Source organism: Poecilia reticulata, linkage group LG22 (genome assembly GCF_000633615.1).
Source record: "Poecilia reticulata strain Guanapo linkage group LG22, Guppy_female_1.0+MT, whole genome shotgun sequence".
In the NCBI taxonomy this organism is placed as follows: Eukaryota; Metazoa; Chordata; class Actinopteri; order Cyprinodontiformes; family Poeciliidae; genus Poecilia; species Poecilia reticulata.
This window is the reverse complement of record NC_024352.1, coordinates 17,910,265-17,921,351: the sequence shown is the minus strand read 5'-3', so window position 1 is coordinate 17,921,351 and position 11,087 is coordinate 17,910,265.

The following is an 11,087-nucleotide window of genomic DNA, read 5'->3' as shown; positions in this document are numbered from 1 at the left end:
AACAGGAAGAAAGATCCAGCAAACATAGTTTCTATCACCTATCAAATTCAGACAAAATATATTGAAAAGTGGTTGAAAAGCAGTGGTGGAGGAAGTACTCAAAAAATGTACTTAAGTAAAAGTACAAATACACAGACAAAAATGTACTCAAGTAGAAGTAAAACTACCACATTAACATTTGTACTTAAGTAAAAGTAAAAAAAGTACTGACTTTTAAAAATACTTAAGTATTAAAAGTAAAAGTACTTGCTGAATCGCTAATACAATATCATTAAGTGAACCGTTCATATTTAATTTTAATACATTAGAAATGTGCCATTTAAATGAACAATGCCACAGATAAAGCATGTTGTGTTTACTCTGTGACATAGTTTAGACTTAGATATGTGATTCTATGCRTCATAATTTCAGGGATGGAAACATCTTGTCTCTTGTCCTAACATAACATGAACTTAACTTTTTTTGCCACTAGTGGCATTTATTTTTAAAGAAATCCAACAGAAAGGGGATGGAAAGAAGGTGAGTGGGAGAGGACAGGCAACCAATGAGCCACGTAGCAGAGTTATAGTCAAGACCAATTAATTAACCCAAGACCAAGTCAAGAACAGCACCCTGCGCTACGTGACACAAAAAAATGTAGTTTTACCTATCAAAATTGCTTCTCAAATTGATCTGAAAGACCCACATTCCCATAAAACACCTAGATATTAAATACTTAGAGCTGAAATAAATTTAATCAGTAAACATCCGTCCAGAAGAATCGGATCGTTCCTGAATGTCATATCACTATATTGCAGACTTTGGTCACAGCGTTGTCCCATATATGCGACACCTCAGTCAACGCCTTCACACAATAATTCAGCGCATGAGTGACAATTTTTCCATCACAGATGCAACATATGCGTCTCTGTACAGCTAGCTTTGCTAGCATCACATCCACGGAGCTTACCTTTCTTTAAACTTTCCTTCGAAGTGATGATGAAAATTGAACAAAGTCCCCTCCGTCTGTGAAAGCGAAGCGCTGCTGATTTTACATGTCATCATATCTTATGACTTATGCAGGGCTATTATATTACTGACGATTAGACAGACATCTTCTCCCGCTCAGAGGAAACTACTGCGCATGTCTTGGAGCTCCGCGTGCGTGTAAAGGGGGAGGCGATGGGTAACAACAGATACTAAGTCACGTTATTGCTTGGATTTTCCGGCGCCACCTTAAATCCCTGAACTTCACATTTTAAAGGAAAAGAAATAGTAACGCGACTTGGATGTAACGAGTAAAGCGACAGTTTTGTAGAAATGTAGTGAAGTAGAAAGTACAGGTACTTACTGTAAAATGTAGTGGAGTAAAAGTAGAACGTACCCATTATTAAATCTACTTAAGTAAAGTACAGATACACGAAACATGTACTTAAGTACAGTAACGAAGTACTTGTACTTCCCACCACTGTTGAAAAGTAATGATGTGTGAAACAGTTCAAGAGGTGTGAATACTTCTGTAAAGCACCCTGTACTTAGGATTTGACTGCCATGGATTTGGACTTCTCTGGTGGATGATCCCTGAACTTTTGAGCTTACGTGATTCCTTACGCAAATCTGCTGTATCATCTTTTGTTTATCCTTCCTACTCTGGCATGTCAGCCAATATAGTGATACGTAGCGTCACGTGTCTCCCACAGCCTTGCAAGGTTCCTGGAGGAAAAGACATGTTGTCAGTGCACATTCATCACACAGTCCGACGTTGGAAACAGATTTCCCTCATAAGCAATTTTGCTCGTTAGAGTCACAGTGCAGACTTGCTGATTGGAGTAACTCTGAGGCTACAACTCTGAGAGCGAAAGAGAGAGGAGCATGACTGAGAGGAGGAGGGAGTGGGAGGGAAGGAGAGGGCCTGACACGTTTTACAGTGATGTGAAAGCTGAGATGTTGATTAATGTGTATTGCTCCTGTCACATAAACCGAATAAATAAATATCAAAACAAAAGCTGGTGGAGAAGCTCATTTACAAACCAGGAAATGAAAGTTCCATTTAGTTTGGGAGGAAGACAGACTGGGATGACAATCTGTGGACACGACTGTAAACACGAAATCAGCACTGTGAAAGTCAGGACTGTGGGCCCACATCCCTGAAAAACCTTGTGCGGTTATTACAAGCATTCCTTAAACTAACAGTTGTTTTGTCACCGGGAAAACATTAGGTGGAGATCTCCATTGTGTTCCCAGCTCCTTTTCTTTAACAAACGGCCGTCCTGGTTAGCATGCAATCGGGTCCCGAATGCCTCCAGAAGCAGTGATTGGTTTCAAAACAATCGAACGGGGGGCTTACCGTTATAGTGGGGGTACAAAACAAACGCTGTTTGTGAAATTTAACACCCCACCCAACATGCTGGAGGAGACGGATGATGATAACAGAATATTTCACAACGGCACGACCCTGCTCTGCTCATTAGGGATAGGCCTGTTTGTTTTGATCTCCGTGTCCCATTCACAAACACGCTTGTTTACATAAATAAACAATCTTATGTTTGCTGCCATGGAAACAGGGTTTACACAGGCATAGAAATCACCGTTTAATGGAGTAAGATGTTTACATGCCTGAGAGTGCATACCTCAATTGTCACATTATGGCTTCTTATAACTATGTGGAAGGAAGCGATTAAAAGTGACAGCTCTCAAAGATGCAGCAGCTCCACGGAAAACAGAATTATTATTTTTTTGCTATAAATCAGTAACTGCTTGGCTTAACATTAGTAATTTTAATTAATATTCTGGTAATGGCATTAATTGATTTATTACACAATAAATATGACAAAGAATTATTTTAATTATTAAAAATTATAATTCCAAAAAATGCTTTCTCTTGCTTTTGTGATTATTATTAATAATAATATGATCATGTTAAAAATGCTCCTCATAATAATTATCTTGTTTGTTTTAACTGAGTACTTTCTTGATATTATTAAGATACTAATCATAATGACTATTATTACCATTATTATCTCTCTGTAATTGGGAAACAATGGAGGAACGGACGATCAGAAGCAACATGCAAAGAACTGCAGCAGTTTAAATAAGTCAAGCATGCAAAAAAAAGACATTATCATATATGTGTGAAAGAGACAGTGATTTGTTGCCTGAAAGGAAACTGTATTTAATAGCTGTGCTGACGAGATTCTCACATTTAAAAGAACCACTTATAAATACACAAATGTTTCAGATGAAGCACTAGTTAAAACCAAAAGGTATCACTCTTACTCTCATTTCCTTTAGTCTTAATTTGCCTTTAGTCATTATTGACCCTTTCAGCTGGAACTGCGCTCTAAGAGAACAGTGCAAATTGAAAGCAAACCTTTTGCACAGATTTTTTATTTTTTGGTTTTACTGATATTTAAATTTATTTTTACATTTTTTGAGATCGTCCAATAAGAATCAGTCAGTGTGACTGCGTTTGATTCTAAAGGTTCTGCTCTTGTCTTTTTGGACTTGGCTTAGCTGTTCACTTGTTTCTGCTGAATAGTAGTTATTTTGAGATATTTTGCATATTGTTGTATTCATTACACTATTCCATTCACATTGAATATTTCACATGATAAATGAGGCAGGAAGACGTTTCAGCCAGCTGATTAGACATAATTGATCCTTACTAATTAATCTTAGCCAAAAACAAAATATATATATATATATATTCTTATGCAAATATGGAAAGATAAACTCTCTTAGTTAACGAGCTCTTGTTTTATCAGGTCAGTGATGGCAGCTAGCCTTACCCCGCTGTCATTCTCCTCATGAAGAAATGCACTCATGCAGTAACTCCTCTTCTTGCTTCCCTCAGCTCCTTTTCTTCCCTCCCTGGATTTGCAGATTCCATCTCCTGCCCCGGCATCTCGAGAGAAGTCATTTTACAGTTCAATCAGGAATCCTAATAAACTGACCTGTGTTTTAATGACTAATTCATTGTCTCCTTTACTACCTTCATGGGTATAAAGCAGATTAATGACTTGAGCAAGGTTAAAAACAGTACCACTGTGCTTTTCCTTCAACTGTTATCAATCATCCTTTAGATTCTTGAGAGAGCTACGGAAATTGAAGAAAAATTAGCAATCTTCTTGATGGATGGTGGCGTAGGACAGAGTGTACATTAGATTAGTGTTGCAGAATGAAATGGAAGACAGCTTGTGTTTTAGGATATGCTGTTTATATGGCTCAGGCTCTGACATTGTACTACAGAATAACGCCACAGTTTAGGCAACATTAAAGGAAAATCATTCACTTTTATTTCTCCCAGCTATCGGCTCCCAAACCTAGGATTTTCCAGGCCAGTTTTATTGCAGACCATGCCGTAACAGGAAAACTCTTCAAAGCCCCGGTAAAAATTCCCAATGAAATTTCAATAAATGTTACGAGAATTGAACAAAGTGTCACAAAATCCACCAGAGAGATAACAAGAAAGTTTAACTGTTTGAAAGGAAATTATAAAGAAATAGAACAAGAGAAACAAATTATGCACAATGCTTTGTCCACAGGAGAGTGCATTACTAAGCTTTTTATGTATTTAAAGAAAAGTTCCCAATAAAAGCTTGGATATTTAAGAAACATTTAATAGTTTTCGGAGCCTTAAAGCTGTATGTTAGTCAACAGGTTTTTTCCAACTCTAAATAGGAATATTGTTTCATAAAAAGATAATGTACCTAGGAGGACATGATTCATAAGTTTTTTGTCATGTGTTGCTCACTAAAAACAACAACGAAGTGGAAGGACAGAGGTAAAAGCTACACCAAAGGACGATGAGCCAAAAAAAAATTAAAATCAATAAAATCTGTCAGTATTTGGAAAGCATCCCTAACTCTACGAGTGCCACTTAATATGATGTAGTTGACTCCTTTGCAGGAGGACTGTAACAACGTTTCTGATTTTTAAGATATTGCTCGAGAAGCATTTCGTGAAGCAAATTAAGTAACTTTATTTTTACAAAACATTCCCAATGAAATTTCATTGGAATTGGTTTAAGAGACATAACAAAAATGTCCAAATATTCCAGAGAGTACCATTTTCACCTTAATCTAAAAGAGGAAAGAACATAATTTCACCATAAGCCGACCCTTCCTCATAGTGAAATTATGACCAAGGGTACCTTTAGTACCTTTGGTAGGACCTTATAGGTCAAAAAAGATCTCCAAGAGACAACTTTTTTGACAACTTTTCTTTGGGGAAGAGCTCCAAGGCTTTGATGTTTAACGTTTAGCTCGCTTCATGCTCTATCACATTCAATTTGGGACTTTGGCTGGGCCTTTGCCAAACCCATTTCTTAGATTTTATATAAATTTGGGAGTGAACTTTATCTATATTTAGAAAGTTTGCCTCAGGCTGGTTTTACCTCCAGTAACATCCTTGTTTCCGTATGGCTGTTCTCAAAATTATCTGGAGATGCTAACTCATACGTTTCATTGCATTTCATTTACAATATTTACAAGGACGAGCTTTGAGGGCTTTGAGGAATAACTCCTGGGGAAACTTGGATAACAGTGTAGAAAGTCAAGAACAAGATTTCTCATGAGTTCTACTTCTTTGACAGTTTCTTTACTTTTTCCTCATACTGTACTTCTGTTTTTTTTTTGTTCAGAAATCCCATGGAAGAGAGAGGAAGAGGAAAAAAAAGGCCAAAGGGGGGATGGCAGGGAAAGGAGAAGACGGGGCGTAAGGCTGCGTCTTTGTTTACCATTCCATATTCCCATCTCTCTCTCTTTCTCTCTCACACGTATGCCTTCGCTGCATCTTTGGGCCCTTCCCACTCCTGGCCCAGTCATTTCTGACAATGTTAATGATTTAGAGGAGAGCCCTCCACAACGGATGATTTGTGACATGCAGGAAGCCTCCAAATGGGGGAGGACTCGGCAGGTTTTTTTCGGTGGGGAGTGTTTGGGATCCAGGGATGCCTTGAAGATAGTGATTCATTATATTTAAGACAAGTGTGACATCCTACTTCAAGGAAGCAGCACACTTATGTGTGGTGGTGGAGCAGGGGGTGGGGGGGGGGATTTTTTGGGGGGTGGTCAAAGTAGGGAGGGGTAGGTAAGTACAAAGGAATGCCTTGGTGTTTTTTGGAGATGACATCGGAATAGGAGGCAGGCATATGGAGACGGCAGCCTGGAAAATAATGGGTAATGGAAGAATTTAGCCTCAGGCTATATGCCTGCTTTGCCTACTTCTGTATAACTAGTATATTTATAATTCAAATACATACCTTTAATAATTAACCACTAGTGAATATTAAAGGAGAATGTGGGATATCTTTTCTGCAGAAGGAGTCAGGTAAAAACAGTATTAAATTTCAAATTTGACAACTGTACAGAACAAAGAACAAGAAAATGAAAACTGAAATGTTATCTGACATTTTTGGGCCAATTTTACTTTAGGTAAACAAACAAAAAAAAACAGTCATGTAAGAGTGGGATATATTAAAATTTTTTTTTGTATTTGAATTTGACAGTGAACTTATGTTTCATTAAAGACAAAAATAATAATACCACCAAACATGGCTCAAAATAAAGACACGTCTTAGTAAATAAGAAATATATTAAAATATGTATTTATCTCAGTAATTCAGTTCAAAAAGTGATACATTCAAAGTGTTGATTTCTGTTAGTTTATAGTATTACAGCTTACAAAAAACTAAAGTATTACATAAGGTCAATAAAAAATGATTTTTAATACAGGAGTGCTATGTTAGGACCTACGTAATCATGTCGAAAGCTTTTGGCTTGACAGTTCTCCAGCAGACAGTCTTCGACAAAGAGGTTTCCACAAAACGCTTTCTGTTCCTGGAGTGGTTTATCCTAGTATAATGGAAAGCTGAGTGGAAGAAAAAACATAGGATATACTGTATATATAAAAAAGTGCACAATTAAAAATGCCACCTTGACTGGATAATTAAAGTCCATTCACTAGTTTCAGGAAGATTCACAAAACCAGGATGGCAGCTGGTGTTCAAGAACCACCCCAAAGAGATGGACTGAGGAGATGGGCTAAAATGTCACAAATGTGGAGTTTACATTTTATTGAATCAATTAAATAGGTTAACTTTTGACAATAGTCTAAAATGAGGAGATGTTTATTGACCAACATTTTCAATAAAATTCAGTTAGAATACAGAAAAGTTATTAATTAATGGGTTTATTATTTAATGCCATGATGACGGCAGCTCCTTAGCAACAAGGCGATACAGTTGTTTAAGCTTCCCTGGACTGTCTCCGCCAGATTTGATTGTTGCTCATCGTTGCTGTGAACCTGCGCTCTGTAACAATGAACGCAGCACCAGCAGCGGTGACAGCCTTATGTCTGGGCAAAATACAAAACTGCAGCATGAAAAACACACATAACATGGCAATCCATGTGATGATCACTGTGCAATAAACTCTGAGCCTGCTTACCATACAGCGGTAGCATTTCAGACACATTTAGCCTGCTGCGAGTGGAAAATATGGACAATTTTTGCCCTTGTCTGCATTCAGCTTTGAGTGTGCCTTTTAAAAATAAAACCTCCCAGAGGACAGTGTGTTTTGTACTCTGTACACAAGTGGCACAGAAAAGCTCTCACAGACTGTGTCAACTGATGTTATGCAAACACCAGCGTTCAACAAGAACCAATGCATTTGCATCACTGGGATCTTAAACGTGCCCCGCTTTCATACAGGCCCCCACTTCTGTCGCTTCCTCTTTGATGTGGCTCATACATATTAAGAAACCGAACCCTGCAGAAGGAACATCAGCCACGCGTTCACCAGAGCACAAACTCAATTTGTGCAACCTCTCGAAAAAAATTAAGAAAAAAAAAAAAATGCTGCATTAGTTTGTCCCACTTTAGTTCCAGAGTTAATTAGCAAGTGAGAGATTGGACAATTAGTTCATCCATGCTAATTGATTATAATATTACATCTTGGTGATGATGGGATCATCTCGGAGCATTCCTCCAATATTCTACTAAGGGATTTGGTAATTTATACAATGTTTTTGCGTAATGAGGGGCTTTAAAAGAGCAAATCATCAAGGGAAATTGTTAATTCAATTTCACTCAGATAAGTCAGAGGAGTTGGTGTTTTTTTTTATTTATTTTTAGGGGGAGTTATTGGGGTGGGGGGGCTTGCACTGAATGGCAGGGATCTTAGAGAACATCAGTGTCCTTTTAGATTATTACTCACGTCACCACAAGTAATGGGAATCTCTAGTTAATTTCTGTCACTTGCACAATAGGATCTGAACCGATTGTATCGAGGTTGTTTCATTCTGGTGCTCATTACTGGAAAGCAATTCAGGTCATATCTGCAGCAGAAAGAGAGCCATCATACTGAGATAAACTGAATGTTGGTGCCTCGCGCATCTAAATCCATGTGTCGTTGCTGTGCAGCTTGTAAAACCACATTTTTCCAACCATTATATGGTGATCAGTGTTCAGTGTTTGTTGTTGTCATTGTTATAATGATTTACCTACACATGTAAGTGAGGTGCTATTTAAGCATCTTGCTTACAATTGAACTGGTGCACGGATAGTTTTTTTTTTAAGTGCAAGTTAACAACAGTGAATCTAATAAAATGACAAGTCAAAACTTTTGAGGAGGAGTTCAGCAAAACACAACTGTGATCCAAAATGGCTGACTTCCTGGTAGGCTTAGGGCATGCAGACGTTTTGTTGTCTGCCTTGCAGAGTGCGACTTGTGTGCTAGTTTTTGTAAATTGGTCCAAGGAACTGTTGAACCATTTCCTGACTTCTGTAAAAAAAAAAAAAAAAAAAAAGGAAAAGGTTACTGCTACTCAGCAGGCAATTAAAAACTAAAGAAAAATAATAATCAACCTTCAAGTTCAAAAGTTCTTCCCCAACACCCCTCAGTTCTCGGGCGTAATTATATCCTGTCCCTGCTTCCTCGGTTGTCAGATATCTGCAATGTGAAACTCAGGTGAGGACTTCTATCCCCTTCACAGCTCTAACTCCATCACAGTGTGACAATCTGTCACAAGCCGCGGGCCGCAAGGCAAAAATAGGGGGGGAAAAAATGAATGTGGAGGAATGTGCTCATGTATTTCACCTGAAAAGTTCAACTGTGAGAGCTCAAACTTCCTCCTGGAAAACTCAAGGAAGACACGGGTCCAGATTATGAGTTTTACTTGAAGAAAAGCACTAACTTTTTTATTTACTGTTTGGATTATATGTTACTTATATACATTCATAAATATTGCCCATGCTCTCTTTCATATTTAATACTCTTCATTTCTTAAAAGTCAGCTGTGAGTTCTTCCTCATATTTTTTAAAACTTTACCATAAAAAATCCTTTTTATGAAATACGACTCCTCTCAAGTGAACATATGCAGCAAATAAAAAAAAATTTGAATTCATATGTGTGTAATATTGAAGTATTACACTTTTTTTTTTTTTTTTTTACTGTGCTTAATAATTAATAGCCCATCTCGCTATGAATATTTACGTGTAAAGTGTCCCTGGGAGCCATCCATATGCCAGAGGGAGGGAAAACTGTGTGTTTACAGCATTAAACACTCAAATATTGTCTGCAAACCCGTTTCGCCTCCAACCACGAAAAACACGCACTAAAGCGTGGAAAGCATTTTATTTGTTGTTGCAGAATGTAACCCGTTCAGGTTCCGTCGAGATGTGGCAAGTCAAATTACACGTCCCCCTTATTTTGTGCTGAGGTGAAATCCCTGGACGCACCTTGTCTAGTTTGAACATGAAGCGGGATCAGAAGTAATCTTTTCCTTTTGTTTCCCCCCACCCCCCCTTCCAACTGCAATGACATTGTTCATCGAGATCACCCTCCACTTACTGTGTCAAAGTGTCAAAGGTCCTGTTGTCGGTGCGCACCGAAATCAAGATGAAGAAATTACACACCGTATTAGATTATGCCGTACGACGCAGCGGGAGGGGGAAAAAAAAAAAAAAGAAAAAATAGGGGAGGATTCAGGCTGGTTTGGGAAGCTGATTGTAGATGTAAGTAGGAGGAAAATCAAAGACAAACATTGCACGTTATGAATGAGTGTGTGGTTGTGTAGCTCATTTCTGCTGCCAAACCTTAATGCGCTACTCACTTCTAATCCCGGTGGTTGACTTCTCTTTAGTTCTCTCTTTGTATCTGATCCAGAAACACGGAAGAAATGCTGTAACGGAAGAGCGAGAACGTGTCCTGACCCCCTCCACCCCGCCCCAGCTGGAGTGTGATCATATCCACATACATCAACCTCTGACCTTTGAAGGACACACGTGAGGAATGTTCAGGAATATCACGAAATCCCTCTTCATTCTAAAAGCTAATAATGGATAAGTGGGATAGGTAACACAAACAAATAACGCCGTTCCTGGTGAACCTGGGCATGTTGGGTTCTGTTGCTCTCATTGGTGATATTTATCTAGGAAGGAGAAGGCTGAGTGTTTTTGTTGCCGCCTCCCTGCAGGTCCCCAGAGCTCTCAGATCTCCTCTCGTGTCTCCTGTGTGGATAAGTGCTGGCTGCAGAGGAAACGCAGCTCTTTGATATTTCACTCCTAATTTGAATCAGTGGTCGCTTTATTTGACAATGCCAGGTAATTACCTGGGTATAGCCTCGCTCGGACGTGTGAACTCCTGCAGAACCAGAAAGCAGGGAGTGAATGAAGGGGATGAGGGGAGGATGACGGGAGGAAGAGGGAGAGCTATCTGGATATCAGATGGGACATGGATAACATAAGCAGGAAAAAAAAACAAAAAAAAAACGGGGGTACAAAAACAAACAAAACTTACATGCATTTGTTTACATGCGTTGTATTCTGCAGGTATCGTGAGTAAGAGGTTTTGCTTAGCAAGTCGAGTGTGTTAGCAGAGAATTCCTCAGTGGTTTTTCTGTGTCATGCTGTGAAGCAGAGCAAACATGAGGTCACACAGGGAAAGTTACACAGATGAATGTGGAAGGGAGGACATGGTGCACATAATCCAAATTAATAGGTTTTGTCTCTTAGGCTGGGTCATTTGATTACGTGTAGGCATGTGTGTGTGTGTGTGTGTGTGTGTGTGTGTGTGTGTGTGTGTGTGTGTGTGTGTGTGTGTGTGTG